The 16,981-nt window shown below is 40.8% G+C and overlaps 1 long non-coding RNA gene across 1 annotated transcript; it reads left to right on the forward strand.

Annotated features, from left to right (window-relative positions):
• Positions 1-12,132: 12,132 nt before the first annotated feature.
• LOC122451356 lies at positions 12,133-14,384 on the forward strand. The gene is made up of 2 exons (XR_006272382.1): positions 12,133-12,265; positions 14,161-14,384. It is a non-coding gene; the product is annotated as an uncharacterized LOC122451356 (long non-coding RNA).
• Positions 14,385-16,981: the final 2,597 nt, after the last annotated feature.

A 16,981-nucleotide genomic window follows, 5' to 3' on the forward strand; every position in this document is an offset into this window, starting at 1 on the left:
TCTTCAGCTCTGTAAAAACATGAGAAAATCATTCAGTCTTTCAGAGGTGGTTTCTTCTGTGAACAGGAGCTATGGTATCTTCCTTGCAATATCAAGGTGAGGATTCATGAGAAAATTTGAAAGTTTGAAAAGTGTTTGTTTAGCACAACAGTCAGAGAAGACAATGGCACCCCACTCCAGTACTCTTGCCTGGAAAACCCCATGGACGGAGGAGCCTGGTAGGCTGCAGTCCGTGGAGTCGCTAAGAGTCGGACACGACTGAGTGACTTTACTTTCACTTTTCACTTTCATGCTTTGGAGAAGGAAATGGCAACCCACTGCAGTGTTCTTGCCTGGAGAATCCCAGGGACGTGGGAGCCTGGTGGGCTGCCATCTATGGGGTCGCACAGAGTCGGACACGACTGACGCGACTTAGCAGCAGCAGCAGCAGCAGCACAAGAGTTGATTCATGGTATGCTCTCAATACCTGGAAGTTTACCTATGATTTCATGCATTTCTTTTAGATGGAATCTCCTATTAGTGACCCTAACTCAGTCCTTCAAGGATAGTTTAAGTGCTTTGTCTGACCACCTGTGTGTTTTTGTGTCCCACCTACAATTCATTCTTCATCTGTAGCAACTATATACCACCTCTTACCTTTGGCAATTCCAAAGTAATTATAGGTACCTCTTCTAGGTCTAATCTGACATACTTTACAGATTATGATCTGACCGATACCTTAATGTTTTGCCTATACATCTTTTATCATGCATTAGATTTCAAGCTTCTTGAGGGTAGAATTCATGGCTATTTCTCAGTTTTGTGCATCCAACAATATCCCACACTGGGCCTGAAAAACCACTCCAAGACGGAACTCAATAAAGCACTTTTGGATGAGTACTAAGTGAAAATTTATGACACTTGCCTTGGTCACATCATAGCAATTTCTCTTTTCTCTGGTTCCTTTGTTTCTGCTGAATATTTCATTTATCATAAGAAGTTTAAGGAGGAAGAGACAAACTTTGGAGCACCACTGAGCTAGGTAATTATAAACACTGTGTAATTGAATTTTCATTTTAGTCCTTTGGGGCAGGTATTTGTTAGGCCACACATCCAGGCCCACACAGGTAGTAATTGGCAGAGATGGGTGTGTTGATTTCTAGAAGCCATGCTGTTTTCTTTTATATGATATTTGTTTTTGTATCAGGCTTTGTAACAATTTTTACTTTTTCTCTAGCCCTAGGCCAGCTCATTTTCTGTTCTGACTCTATTAAATGGGATGGAGACATTTAAAAATATGGAGTCCTTAAACACACTGGGATTTCTTCTTTCAGACTCTGACAGAGCTTTAAGGATTGAGACAGAGACACTCAGAATAAATGCTCATGGAAAATCAATTCTAAATGAGGATGTAGCAGTCCTGAAATGACCTTGAGAATCAGCTGGAAAATAGTTTTTTTTTTTTTTATTTACACAGACTCCTCTCCAGGACCTTACAAAGAAATCTTACAGAGTGCACACAGTCAAAGGAAGATAATTTCTTCTAAGTCCATGGCTGAGGGGAGAAGAAAGGGTTCTTCTGCAGGTATCACCTCCCAGATCAGTATTTCTCTTGACAGCTAAGAGCTTCACTTGGAGTTTGAACAGATGGGGTGAGGAAAGACTGTGGGAGGTTGTAAGAGATGGAACATTGGGTAGGGGCAATGCCAGCTTATTATCCTTGGCCAGGAAGTGCAATTCATTGATTTTAGGACCTGGCCATAATTCAGGCTTGTTTCAGCCAAAATTAGCGCTACCTAGGATGCTAATTGGAGAAGAATGCATTATTTTCTTTGGATCAGATTCAACTTGATCCTCTTAGACAGGGCCCTGTGATTCTCAGGTCAGGATTTGGTTCCAATCTTCCCCCAAGCCTTAAAAACAGCCTTGCTACTCCCAGTTTGCGTCTCTTCCTTGCTTTCTCTGTGGGTGGGCTCTTGTCAATCCAGGTTTGATCTCAGTTCTTGTACAAACTGGCAATTTTTCCTTACCATTGGGATTTCTGAGCCATACATGAGATAATTTCCAGGCAGAATTTATCTCCTATTCTTTTTTTTAAAAAAGATTTATTTTACTTTTTGGCTGTGCTGGGTCTTCATTGCCATGTGCAGGCTTGCATACGTGTGCATATGTATGCAGGCTTGTACATTGTGGTGAATGGGGGCCTCTCTTCATTGCTCACTTCGGTGGCTTTTCCTGTTACAGAACGTGGGCTCTAGGCGCACAGGCTTCAGTAGTTGTGGCTCGCGGGCTCTAGAGCGCTGGCTCATTAGTTATGGCACACAGGCTTAGTTTTTCCGTGGCCTGTGGGATCTTCCCAGACCAAGGATCAAACCTGTGTTCCTTGCATTGCAGAGTGGATTCTTAACCACTGGACCACCAGGGAAACCCCTATCTCCTATTCTTATTTCTCATAATCTTGTGAGTATTTTTAAGGAGTATTTTTCTTTTCTAAAATCAACTTTTTATTTTTAAAAATTTATTTATTTTGGCCATACCACGTGGCATGTCAGATCTTAGTTTCCTGACCAGGGATTGAGCCCACGCTCCCTATATTGGAAGTGCAGAGTCTTAACCACTGGACTGCCAGAGAAGTCTCCACATTTTTCTCTTTAATTCAGCCTCTTGGGTTATATTCTTATACAGTTATCTCCCTCACCAGATTCCCTGATTAATATTCATATTCCATAAGGCCATACTACATAGATAGATACAGAGTATGGGAAAGATTGAGGGCAAGAGGAGAAGGGGGTGACAGAGGATGACATGGTTGGATGGTATCACTGACTCAATGGACATGAGTTTGAGCAAACTCTGGGAGACAGTGAAGGACAGGGAAGCCTGGTGTTCTGCAGTCCATGGGGTTGCAAAGAGTTGTATATGACTTAGCGACTGAACAACAATGATACAGATAGATAGACATACACATGAGTATACATATGTGTGTGTATATATATTGATATGTGACATATGTGTATACATATATACATGTATATTGTCTGTGATGTACATACACCAATAAATATTTGCTGACTTACATTATATTTATGGAAACAGCTCGTCTAATTGTAATAACAAATTATTATTTTTTGTAATAGTTACTATGCCAGAAACTCTTCCAAGAACCTTTTGTGTATTAACAATTTTAATCCTCATACCAGCCCTCTAAGGTTAATACTATTATTTTCATCCCTATCCTCAAGATGAAGAATCAGAGGCACAGAGAGGTTGAGTAAATTGTCCATGGTCACACTAATGTAACCCAGGAAGTCTGTCTTCAGTCCATGCTCTTCACCACTATTCTAGTTTGCTTCTGTGTATTACATTAATGGAAGGGAAGGGAAGTTAATCACATGTGTGCAAAACATTTCTGCAGAAATTTGTAGTACTACTAGTTACAGGAACTTACATCTACACAAAAATACACATTTTGTTCATTCATTCAATCATTCATCCATTTGTCAACCAGTGAATATTTGCTGAGTATTATTCTAAGTATGATATATTTGTTGAGTGTATGTTAAGTACATGGGACAGAAGTGTTGTATGTGTGTGTGTGGGAGGGGGTATGGGTGTGTGCATGTGTGTTAAAGGAAGCAGATATATTTTCTCTGTTCTGGAGTCAAGAACTTATTGTTTATTTGCTGCTGCTGCTAAGTCGCTTCAGTCATGTCTGACTCTGTGTGACCCCATAGATGGCAGCCCACCAGGCTCCCCTGTCCCTGGGATTCTCCAGGCAAGAACACTGGAGTGGCTTGCCATCTCTTTCATGAAAGTGAAAAGTGAAAGTGAAGTCGCTCAGTCATGTCCGACTCTTAGTGACCCCATGGACTGCAGCCTACCAGGCTCCTCTGTCCATGGGATTTTCCAAGCAAAAGTACTGGAGTGGGGTGCCATTGCCTTCTCTGTACTGTTTATTTAGGGAATCCCAAATTTTGCTTTTGGCTTATCCCTTGATTCTTTCATCCTCAGATATTTTTTAAAAAAGGAAAAGTAGAAGCAAGAAGGGAAGAGGAAACCATGAATAATTGAACTCATAAAATCCACTTACATAGTTGAATGTTGCACTGCAGGTGGCAATCACTTTGACAGGCTAACTTCCCCTTCTAGTTTGATATACTCATACTCAATTCCAAATTGTTTTTCTTGTGTGATTTACAACCTATCCCTAGCCATTGCTGATTGGACCAGAGAAAGACACAGAACCCCAAGTGAATCACTGTACAAGTGAATGAAGAGACACAGAGGTGTTGTATACTGAAGATGCTTACCTGAAAGTGACATGGAGTTGAGCCTCAGATATTGGGCTGGGTCCCCATCAGACAAGGTAGCTGAGAAAGTAAGGAGTTGGTGCCAGAGAGAAGCAGTTCAGGGACACTACCCAGCCTCAGAGACAGAAAAAGTAGCTGAAATTTCCACCTTCCCAGCTCCACCTCTGTGAGATCTACCTCCGTTTGTTTAAGTCTTGGGTTTTCTTGAGATTCCTTGTTACATCTTCCCAAGAAAAATCTCAGGTGCTTTCAAAATAGTTTCAGTGGGTTTCTTTTCTCCCCAGACACAAAATGACCTTTGGCTTAGGTGGGAATTGACTCTTGTTTCCTTCGGTGAGAAAACAAGACTCTTGAACCTGAGAATTAGGAGGTTGGTTCCATGCTGCTGTTGGCTCAGGTGTTCATCAGGTCTCTACTTCTCCTTGTGAAAACATAGATCACCAGTATCTTTGCTTTCTTTTTGCTCCTGAGCACTGTGTAGAGATATTTGTCACTGTCTCTGAAGAGTGAGGAAGATGGAAATAACGTTGGGAAGTCCTATCCTTGTGGTTTCAGCTATGGGGCAGGACCTGCCAATTTTGCTCATTGGTTATGATTTGGATGCATCCCGATTCTGCTCAGGGCTAAGGTATTGACTGTCTCCCAGAACTGATATAAACAAGTGGGAAAATCAATATAGACAATTAAAATAGTTTTAATAGAAGGTTAAACAGAAGCCCTAGAAATATCAGATGTAGTCACTCCTTCTTGCTGGGTGGGTTTTGGGAATTTCTCTACCCTTTAAAGTACTTGCTGATGCACAGAAAAATGAAAAGATTTTAGGGGCTGCCTGTTTGCTAGGCTGCCCTCAGTTATCTCATCTCTTAAGTGGGGGAATGGGTAATGGCTTACATGGTCTGTAAGGGTCCTTTCAGCATTATGCTTGACTATGAGTGGCATCAGAGTCATCATAGCAAAGTCAGCAGTTTAACTGCCCACAAAGGTGTGATGTAACAGATCTTTCTGCATACGTGGGATCTGCCCAAGGGGGCCAGTAAATGATAAAGCACAAGTGGTTGTTATGGAGAAGTTCAGTTTGGGTGAAAAAATTCATTCTGTCATTTCTTGGATGGATTTTCCAACAAAATAAAATTTCCACTGTGGGTGCAGCCAAATGTGGGGACTTGCTCAGTCAGTCAGTTCAGTCACTCGGTTATGTCCAACTCTTTGTGACCCCATGGACTGCAGCATGCCAGGCTTCCCTGTCCCTCACCAACTTCTGAAGCTTACTCAAATTCATGTCCATCGTGTTGGTGATGCCATCCAACCACCTCATCCTCTGTCATCCCCTTCTCCTCCTGCCTTCAATCTTCCCAGCTTGAAGGTCTTTTCCAATGATTCAGTTCTTCACATCAGGTGGCCAAAGTATTGGTTTCAGCTTTAGCCTCAGTCCTTCCAATGAATATTCAGGACTGATCTCCTTTAGGATGGATTGGTTGGATCTCCTTGCAGTCCAAGGGACTCACAAGAGTCTTCTCCAACGCCACAGTTCAAAAGCATCAGTTCTTCGGTGCTCAGTTCTGTTTATAGTCCAGCTCTCACATCCATACATGACTATTGGAAAAACCATAGCTTTGACTACATGGACCTTTGTTGGTAAAGTAATGTCTGTGCTTTTCAATATGCTGTTTAGATTGGTCATAGCTTTTCTTCCAAGGAGCAAGCGTCTCTTAATTCCATGGCTGCAGTCACCATCTGCCGTCATTTTGGAGCCCTCCAAAATAAAATCTCTCACTGTTCCCACTGTTTCCCCAACTATTTGCCATGAAGTGATGGGACCGGATGCAATGATCTTAGTTTTCTGAATGTTGAGTTTTAAGCCAACTTTTTCACTCTCCTCTTTCACTTTCATCAAGAGGTTCTTTAGTTCTCCTTTGCTTTCTGCCATAAGGGTGGTGTCATCTGCGTATCTGAGGTTACTGATACTAGAAGAGATTAAAATTAAAGCCTGTGATGGAGAGTGGGGGAGGCACTAAATAAAAAGGGCTTTCCCGATGGCTCAGCAGTTAAAGAATCTGCTGGCAATGCAGGAGACACAGGTTCAATCCCTGGGTGCGGAAGAAACTCTGGAGGAGGAAATGGCAGCCTACTCCAGTATTCTTGCCTGGAGAATTCCATGGACAGAGGAGCCTGGTGGGCTACAGTCCATGGGGTCACAAAGAGTCGGACATGCCTGAGCACATGCATATAACATGAATCTAAAGCTTTTTGTGTAAAAGGTGCTTGGTACAGCCAAGCTCTTTTCCCCTCCCATTTTCATCAATCTTTGGTTTCCTAAGAATCTTGTCACATGCTGGATGGTTTAAACTGTCTCCCTAAGAAAGTAGCAAAACTCATTCCTAGTTGAATTAAACTCATTCCTTTCCAGTGCCAAGAAAACACAATGAAGCAGGATAAAGGGGATTTGGGGTAGAATAATTCAAGTGCTTGCAGAAGCAGGATTCCTTATTAGGAAATGCTTGCTTACTGATACAGAAAACAGAATCCACAGGTAGTCTGAGGACACATGAAACACCAGGTTGGGGAAAAGGAAGTGAAAGCCAGTCTAAGCTAAGATGAAATAATGACATTTTTCATTTAATTCAGGAGGATCTTATAGTAGAATCAATCTCATTGTGTTGTGTGTTTAGGAGTGCAGTAAAAGTTTCAACAGTAAAATGTTCTAGGGCAAAATAATTAAAAAACACTTCATGAGAACAATGCTTAAGCATTATCACTCAGAAAATACATAAAGATACTTTCTGCTTTTCAGGAAATAATCTGTGTATTTTTGAGGAAGGGTTGGTGATGGTCCCAATTTTGGTAACCACAGGAGAAAATATAAGGGGGAAACTGAATAGTGTAGAGATAAAATTTACGTGGCTCTTACCTGTTTCCTCTCCTTGGCAGCAATTAGCTTGATATCCAGCAGTCATTCATCTTTTGCAACAAAGTTAAATAGGAAACTGGCCTCTCAGGGCATTGAGGACTCACCTTGTCAAGACCTCATAGTCGTGGACTTGATTTTGACTTTTACAAATAACTGAGGTCGGAGTAGTGGTGATGCATGGACGAGAGCTCATGAAAACATATATCGAACAAAAGACTCATGCTTTTCTATGCATAGAGTTTTATCTTCTTCAAAGTCCCACCCTCTGAATCCTATTTAATGCTTAAAATAACCCCGCAAGGCAGAAATTAATTTCACCATTTTTAGATGAAGAGACAGAGGCCCAGAATGTAAGTGATTTTCTCCAAGTGATCTGGCCAAGTAGGAACTTAAAATTTCCACAGCCAAATTCAGTTTTCTTCTTCCACAACACCTGCCTCTATTGATTAGAACTTCTCCAAGGGCTTTGAGGCTTACACTTACTGGGAAAATCATTATATTGAGAAAACTTTGTCCTGCACCCAGCTGCTCTTCTCATTTTCTGCTACTAGGCCAGTAAACAGTCTTGAAGGATCTGTTTCAGTAGTTTTCTAACTTGAGGAGGCAAAAGAATCACTGAACATCTTTTAAAAATGCAAATTAATGGGTCTCATCTCCATAAATTCTGAGGTGGGAGGTCTGGAGAAAGGCCAGGGAATCTGCATTTTAATAAGCACTGAAGATGCTTCTTTTCCAGTGATGGAACACTTACACAGTTCTACTTATTTTTCTCCTTAATGCTGCAGTAATAAGTGGAGATCTAGATAATTTGCTTTTCACTTGTCTTCATCCCTGAATTCATAATACTTTAACGTCTCTCAATACCCCCAAAAGGTTCTTCCTGAAATGAAGTCTCTGCCACTGAATTTTGCAGCTTTTTGAAAACAACTGGATGTGATCAAAAGTCTTCTTAGTCTCATTTGCCCTGGACAATCCCATCATGCAGGGTTCAGGTTTCACATATTGTGATGACACAGATCTAAAGAAATCTTATAACAATCAACTGCTTCTAGTCTGAGCAGTCTGGAGCCTGGGGTATAAGTATTCAAAATTTAGAATTATACAGTATGGTTTTCAACAACTGCTCTACCACTTGAGCTGTGGGAATCTAGTAATTAATTTAATTTCTCTGAGCCTTGGTTTCCTCATCTGTGTCATGAGGATAATGACATCTGTCTCATAGGATTGTTATGGAAATTTAAACAGATGAAGTATATTGAGTTTATACACTACAAACACTGTAGACACACCTGCTGATTTCCTGGGTATTGGCTCCAAACCAGAGTATTATCTGTCATTGGCTTTTTTCAGAAGGGTAACATGGCAGTTATTGGAGATGGGTGGCCGAAACAAAACTGGGTTGCAGAGACTGATTTTGTCCAATGACCTGATCAATATGCCCTCAGTGCGGACCCCAACCCCTCCCCTGCTCCGGTCAGGTTTCTATATCCACAAGCCCAGTGAGTGGATGGTTTTAGGACAGATGGGAGACGAGCCACTGAAGAGACTAACATGGTACCTGCCCTAAGCCTGCTGTGTGGACTATGCCCGGTCCTTGGGCGGAGAGCAGGCAGTGTGTTCCAGATGGAGATAGGCACAGTCCAGAGTTTTAGAGGGGACGTCCTCATTTGTGCAGTGAGGTTAGTGTGAATGGATTAACACAGTGAGGACTGAGCTGGTTACCTGGGGAACTGTAGCTTTGGGAACAAGAAAATACCTTAGGAAGTAAAGCAGGATTTAGTTCTTTTGACCAGTAGCCATAGAAGCAGAGTTGCTGCCCTTGAAAGACCTGTGGGCAGAGGAAAAGAGTGAAGGGGGAGAAATGTCAACACATATGAGTCACCTTTAAGGATCCTGAGAAATAGCTGGGGAGACATGGGGAGTGATGCCTAGTCCTCAGTTACTGGTGTTGTGTAGATGAGTTTCTCCAGGTTCAGTTCTAGCTTGGATTTTCTCCCTAATCTAAATTCTCACTCAAGTAGATATCTTCCTATATGCTGGTGAGATTCCAAAATACATAGCTCTGGCTGAGGTCTGTCATCCAAGCTCCAAACAGGTGGGTATATACTTTGCTGCTCAACAGCTCCTCTTGATGTCTCTCTGGGGATCTCAAACTCCTGTCTCCAAAACCATCATCCATCAACAATGTAACTTGATGCTACCCTTGTATTTCTTAGGTCAGTTTATGGTCCTGCCACCACTCAGCTATACCAGTCAGCTCCCTTCTTCTGTCACCATTTTTATCCCATCTGTAATCAAGCACTGTCAGTTTTACTCCTAAATATTCATGATTCAGTCTATATTTCTCCATCCCATCCGTTACTATAGTTAAAGCTACTACTGTATTTTTCAACTGAATGGTTCATTCGCATATTCCTCAGGTTGCCCATATCTCCTTTTGCCTTCCTCATTCTACCTCTATCTTGAATGGTTGCCAGAAAGATCTTTTAAAAAGGCACATCTTAGGTGTCATTGTGTAGCTTAAACCTCTTCAGTGCTCCAGCATTGTTCTGAAGGTGAAGACTATGCTTGTTAACATGGCTGATATAGCCTTGCAGGTGGGGACCATGTCAACTCTGTTGACATTGTTCCCTCTCTGTCTGCTCCAGCCGGCAGGGTCTTTCTTTAGTTGTGTGGAGGTGCCCAGCTCATTCCCAACTCAAGGGTGTTTCATCTGTGTTCTGCTGCTGCCAGAGACTCTTCTTTTTCCTCTTCATCTAGCTAACACCATGGTTTATGTGCCAATCAGAGAATTCTGGCGAGGTATTAAAAGCAAACCAAAAACCCTTCTCTAGGCTAAATTCCCTTAGTATCCCATACTTCCCTATCATACCACATTTATCTAAATCTTTCTTTAAAGTGTGACCTCTTTTGTGTGTGTAGGGAAACTGTGTCTATCCCATTCACTTTCATGTCACCAGTGCCTAGCACAGAGGACATAATACCTAACAGATAGTCAATATTCATTCAATGATTGGATAAAAATGATATCCTGAGGCCATTTCTTTCTAAGTCTGTCACAGAACTCTCATTTTCAGTAGGATTCTACTCAGTGACTTGTCGAACCTCTATGCTAAAGGGCCAGACTGACACATATGCCAGGCACCTAGCGTAGTTAACTGAAGAGCTGCATTTCTTTCTTTCCTCTAAGAGCAATTACTGGCTGCTAAATATTCAAACGTGCATTGAAAAAGCAGCTCATTACATTATGTTAAGAAATAAATTACTATTTCTAATTGCATCTAGTAGTTAATTACTTCTAATTATTAGTCTGAGTAATAAATTACTGCTTCTGATTATGTTGTGGGCACAGTTGGAGCATTCAAAAATGCAATTTTCACAGTTGTTTACATCAGAATATGTTTATGGAATTGTAGAGCCATAATTGCCCCCAAATCGTGGTAGCAAAAAATAATAAACATTTGATAAATTCATTTGAAACATGTCACTTCCTTGTCAGCTTATTTAAGAGATCAAGTATTAAAATGAAACAACAATGCCTGACTTTTTCAGTCTCTCCAGGGGATAACACTATGTTAAAATTAGGATTTTTGCTTTGTTTTGGTTGAATAAGAACTAAATTAGAATTTCTTTTGTTACTTAAGACAACAAGAAAAATAACCAGGACTCTAATAGTGTTAAAAATTAGGATTCACAGCCAGCATACAGCTCATAAGAAGAAATAAATTATGTCTACTTAAAGGGAAATTGTAACAAAGAATAAAAGCTCCATAAGTATTTTATTGAGTTATAGCATAGCCAACATACACATTCTGAAATGTAGAACTTTAGGACTTCCAAACCCCTGGCTTGAATCTTTCACTTTACTTACCAGTTTCTCAGGTCAATGACAAAAGTAGATATTTTATGGCAAGCTGTGAGCTGATTTTAAAAAAATGCCTCCTACTGTTTGGTACAACCACATAACATCACTCTATTTCCCCCTATGGGATTCTGTCATCATCCCCTGTGCGCTGGGCAGACTCTTAAGATGCCCAAGATCTTTATCTCCTGGGGATGCCCTTGTGTGATTCCTTCCCCTTGAATGTGGGTAGAACCTGTGACTTGCTTCTAACCAATCACATATGGCTGAGATGGTGCAATTATATGATCAATTATTTAGGATTATAGGGCCCGTCTTGCTGGAGTCTCTGTCTCCCTGACCAAACTTTGAAGAAGCAACCACCATGTCGAAGAACTCTAATACAGCAAAGAGCTAGGAACAGCCTCGAGGAGCTGAGGGAGATTCCCACCAACAATCAGCAAGAAACTGAAGTTCTCAGTCCTACAAACATAAGGTTTGAATTGTGCCAACAGTCTACACAAGCTAGGAAACAGATCTCTCCCAGTTGAGCCTCAGATAAGATGGCAACTCTGGCTGATACCCTAATTGCATCCTTGAGAGACCCAAAATGATCTCCCAGCAAAATTTTGTAAGCAAAAATATAAAAAGTTTTTGATCTGGTTAGGCACCAAACCAGAATGAACATGTTGGAGCTTTCTTTGGACCATGAGCACCAGAGTCTATCATTTCTTTTCCTCTCTAGTTTGTAGTTAGCTATGACAGCAGAAGTTAATCTGGAGGGAGAAGGGTTATAAGTAGAGGAGTGACATAGTCTGACTTGAGTTTTTAAAATAGCACTTTGCTGTTTGGGTTGAGAATAGACTGTGGGGAGGCAAAGTCAAAAACAGGGAGGAAGAAGGTTACTATGATTGTCCAAGAAAGTGACGGTCTAATGTGGTATAGAAGAGGGAGTGAGAGTTGGAATTTAGACTCAGTTTAATGGTAGAGCCAGTGAGATTTGCTGCTGAATTAGATGGGGATGTGGGTGGGGAAAGGATAAGAAACAGGAAGGAAGAGAGAGAGAGACAGAGAGGTATTTTAGATTTTGGTTGGAGCTGGTGGAAGGACAGAGGTCCTGTTTGCTGAAATGGGGAAAACTCCTGGAAAGCTGAATTGAAGAGGAAGATAAGGAGTTCAACTTTGTCCATGTGAAGTTGAGATGCCTGTTAATGCTCATGTTCAACAGTAAGTGGAAAAAGCGAGTCTGGCTCTCAGGGGCAGATCTGGTTGGAGGTGCATTTTTGGAAGTTGTCATGTATAGTTAGACGATGTTTAAAGTCAGGAGACTTGATAAGATCTCCAAGGGACTGGAGATGAGAGAGAGGTGATGCTGGTTCTGGGCTGGGGAGAAGCAGTGCTAAGAAGAGGTTGAATTACAACCAGAGTTAATGGTGGGGAGAAAAAAAGTGTTGGAGTTGACTCAGGGTTTTCATTGAAAGAAGTGGAAAAAAGGAGTTGACAGGTGCTGGGATGGGGCTGATGAGAGGAGGAGCAGGTGTGGGAGACAATCAGAAATTTGATTTTCTTTTCATTAGGGTGGGGGTGACAGCTATGTGTAATTCCTTCCCCCTTGTGATTCCTCCTTCCTGAGAAGATGCAGAGCGTAATTGTGAGGGAGCAAAGCTGAATGGCAGGGTGCTAGATAAAGCGCTTCATGACACAGAGTTCACCCTCTTTTCAGTTTGGAGGGAAGTTCAAGGTCACCTCTTTGTCTGCAAGGGCCTCCCAGGGCAATGCAGAGTCCATCATTTCCCTCTTATCTTTCACCCACCAGCAAGCCTACAATCTTCAATTTGAGATGCAAACAAGTGAAGTTCAAAGAAAGACAGGCAAACCCTTTCCTGCAACAGAGAACATATGGCGTGCAAAAGGCAAACATATTTACTATCTAGTCCTTCCTTTTCAGAAGTTTGCCAGCCTCTTACCTAAGCAAAACTAGTACATCTGAATTCAAGCTGTTTACCCTAAAAATTTTCCAAGAGATATGTGCGTGTATATAAATATACATATATATTTTTGCTTTTATATAATATAAATATATATATATATATATATATACGCATACACACACACAGAATGGTTATTTGATTTCATAGTCAAACTACAAACTCCAGGGCAACAGAAGAGATAAGACACCAGAGTTAGAATTCACTGAGTTCTAAGTATTTTTGAGTGGAGAAAAGTTACAGCATTACTTTCTGGGAATGAGATTTATTTGTGCTGGTGCTGTTTTTGAGAATTTGTATGTATGTACACCTGTATATACAAAAGTCCTTCTCCTCTACAGAGTTTGTTGACAGTTTCAAGCATACTCCTTTGAAATATCTGTGTTAGAGACAAGGTATGTTTGTGCTAGATTGCTAGGTCTTGAAAATATGAAACCTTAAAAGAATAGAGCTGAAGATGTCATCAATTACAAAATAGTATATTGGTCTCAGTATGCATATGTATGTGTGTGTGTGTGTGTGTGTGTGTGTGTGTGTGTGGCAGGGTACAGAGAAAAACTGGGAACAGTTGGGTAAAGGCAAAACCCAGCTGGCTTAACTATTTTGGGAATTGGAGACATCTAATACATCCAAACTTTGGGAAACACTATATGACAATTTGTTGGAACGTGAAAAAGAGAGAAAACTCACAGTGGGGTATTCTGTTCAAAATAGAATTACTGTTATCATCATGATGACCTCAGCATTGGTGACCCTTTGAACAAAATTGACCTATGGGTCATCTTGAGTCTCCTACATTTGTTCTTAAGGACAGACACACCTTGGTCCTTGTCATTTCTTGGAACTGCTTGACATGTGCATGATGAATAATAATCAGTCCAAGCTGTGCAAATATGGGAGTTGCTTCCTGGGGGCCAGTGAGCACCCTGTCTTGGAGAGTGTTGACGCAGGGGGTGGGCAGTTCCTCATCAAAGATGCTAGAAATGTCACTTGACCTGTAGTTGGTGCTAAAAAATGTTCACTGAATGATAAAACCAAAGGAGTTAGATTAGAGAACTTCCAAATTTTATTCAAGTCAACTCTCTGATCCTAAGCTCAGTGAACACTTTTATAGCACATTCGTTTCTTTTCTAGGCATACAGATGGCATTTCTCAGCCTCTCCTGAACCCAAAGAGATCTTTCTTGTTCTCTCTTTTCTCATGAATACCAGAAGGCCAATGCTGAAGATCTTGATGTTACAGATGAAAGGAACCTGGATCCCTGAGTTACTTTTAGGAGGAAGTAAGTCCAGCAGTGTTGCCCACTTACTTTGGACTATGATGTGAACAGAAAATAAAATTTTTATTTTGTTAATGCACTCAGATTGGGGTTTTTTTTGTGGTAACAATAGTGTTAGTTTTCTATGTTGATGCATTTGTATTACATGACTAATTAGATAAAAACAATCAAATTCAGGAAAAGGAACACCTTACATTGAAAAATTACTTTCTATAGAGCAGTGGAAATGAATGAACTAAAGCCACATGTATAGAAACAGAAACATAATGTTGGGTAAAACATTTACATAATGTAAATTACACATGAATACATACCGTATGATGCCATTTATATAAAGCACAAATATACACAAGACTAAGCAACGTATTGTTTAGTAATACAAACATGTGGCCAAGTTGAAAAACAAAGCAAAATGCAGGACGGTATTAAGCTAGGAGAGAGTAGGCAGAGGAATTTTAGGAGGAAGGGTAACAAAGGAATTTAAAACTCTGAGCAGTATTCAGTTTCTTAAATTTGGTTGGAAGTATTTATTTTATCTCTATAATATATATCATATGTATTATTTTGTACATATGAAAATATTATGATGGTGTCAAACCATGTTAGATGGTGTCACATCTAACTTATCAATTCAATCACATACGTAAGGACTTCCCTAGTGGTCTAGTGGTAAAGAATCCTTCTGTCAATGCAAGGACAGGGGTTGGATCTCTGGTCCGGGAAGATCCCATATATTGTGAAGCACCTAAGCCCATGTGCCACAACTACTGAGCCCATGCTCTGGAGTCTGTGCTCCACAACACACACCACAATTTAGAAGCTCACACACTGCAACTAGAGAGTAAACCTAGCCTGCCACAATGAGGGAAAGCCTGTGCCGAGCAATGAAGAATCAGCACAGTCAAAAACAAACAAGCAAGCAAACGCTTAAAAGCTATTATATGTATATCGGATATTATTCAATTTTACATAATTATATACCATACATTCAATTATGGTTTGCACAAAAATACTTGATTTTGTGCTGTGTATTACTGCACACACTGCAAATTTATAGACACTTCTTACTGCAAAAGCTATCTGCAGAACCTTGAATCTGGGTGATTTAATGTATCTTCAAAGCTAATTTTGATTAAACGCACAAGTTTACTTAATTGCTCACACTGGAACCCAAACTTTTGATAAGATGCTACTTTGATGCTACCTTGTTGAATGACACGGATCACATTAAGGAAGTGTTTCCCAAACTGAGATCTCCAGATCTCTACAGGTATACAAGCTAGTTTTGGAACTTTGAAATCTTGGGAGTAATTGTTCATTTGCTCACAGTCAGGATACCTAAGCCAACAGGTCATTGTCTATTTTAGCCTAGAATTAAACTTAGTCTGGTTACAGAGCTCACATATTTCAAGCTGATTAGAAGTACTGGTTAGCAATTTATCTGTCTTTGATTAATTAAACAGGGGAAAAGCCAATTTGTTACTAGTCTCAACTTGGAAGATGAAATTTATCAAAGCACAAGGCTCATGGGAAGAAATTAATAAAGAGAATCCCTTCTGGTGAAAAGGTTTAGAATCAATGTCCTATATTAACTCGTTCGTTTTGTGTTTATTCACTTTTTAACTCACATTCAACCACATTTGCTGTGTGCCAACTCTGTGCCAGATAGTCCTAAGCCCTGGGGATAAAATAGTGAACATATCCAATATCCTTGCTGCTATGGACTGAATCTTTGTGTCCGCTGCAAATCCATATGTTGGAGCCCTAACATCCAGTATGGCTGTACTCAGAGGTGGGGCATCTAAGGGAAGGTTAAATGAGATTATACTTGGTGGTGGTGGGCGGGGGGGGGACTTGTTGATCTAACTGGACTAGTGTCCATATAAGAAAAGACACCAGTGTATGTGCATTCTCTCTCTCTCCACATGCATACACCAAGCAAAGGCCATGTGAAAACAGAACAAGAGGCTAGCTGTCTGCAAGCCAGGGAAAGAGCTCTCACCAGAAACCAAATGGATTAGAACCTTTATCTTAGACTCATAGTCTTCAGAACTTGAGAGAATAAACTTCTGTTGTATGTCACCCATGGTATTTCCTGCCAGCCTTTTTGTATATGTGGATACAATTATCCATGTATAAGTCACCTATGGTATTTCATGGCAGCCCAAGCAGACTAAGATATTTGTCCTTGTAGAAAAAATAGTGGTGTGATGGGTCTTAATAGAAGTAATAGTATTGCTGACAAAGGGAAGGGAACCAACATTCCTGTTAGGAGGCATATATCATAATCGTGCAAAACATTTTTCATGGGGTCTGACAGCTCTGGGTTTAAATCCCTTCTTGGTCATTTAGGGCTTCCCAGGTGGCTTTAGTGATAAAGAACCTGCCTAACAATGCAGGAGACATAAGAGACATGGGTTCGATCTCTGGGTTGGAAAGATCCCCTGGAGGCAGGCATGGCAACCCACTCCAGTATTCTTGCCTGGAGAACCCCATGGACAGAGGAGTCCATGGAGTCGCAAAAAGTCAGACACGACTGAAGCGACTTAGCATGCACGCATACACTTGGTCATTTAATGACTGGAGAACGTGGGTAAGGAACTGAATTTCTTGGAGCCTCAGTTTCCCCCCAAGTGTTAATAAAATGGGAAAGCAGTATGTACTTCATAGGCTTAT

Source organism: Cervus canadensis, chromosome 12 (assembly GCF_019320065.1).
Source record: "Cervus canadensis isolate Bull #8, Minnesota chromosome 12, ASM1932006v1, whole genome shotgun sequence".
Classification (NCBI taxonomy): domain Eukaryota; kingdom Metazoa; phylum Chordata; class Mammalia; order Artiodactyla; family Cervidae; genus Cervus; species Cervus canadensis.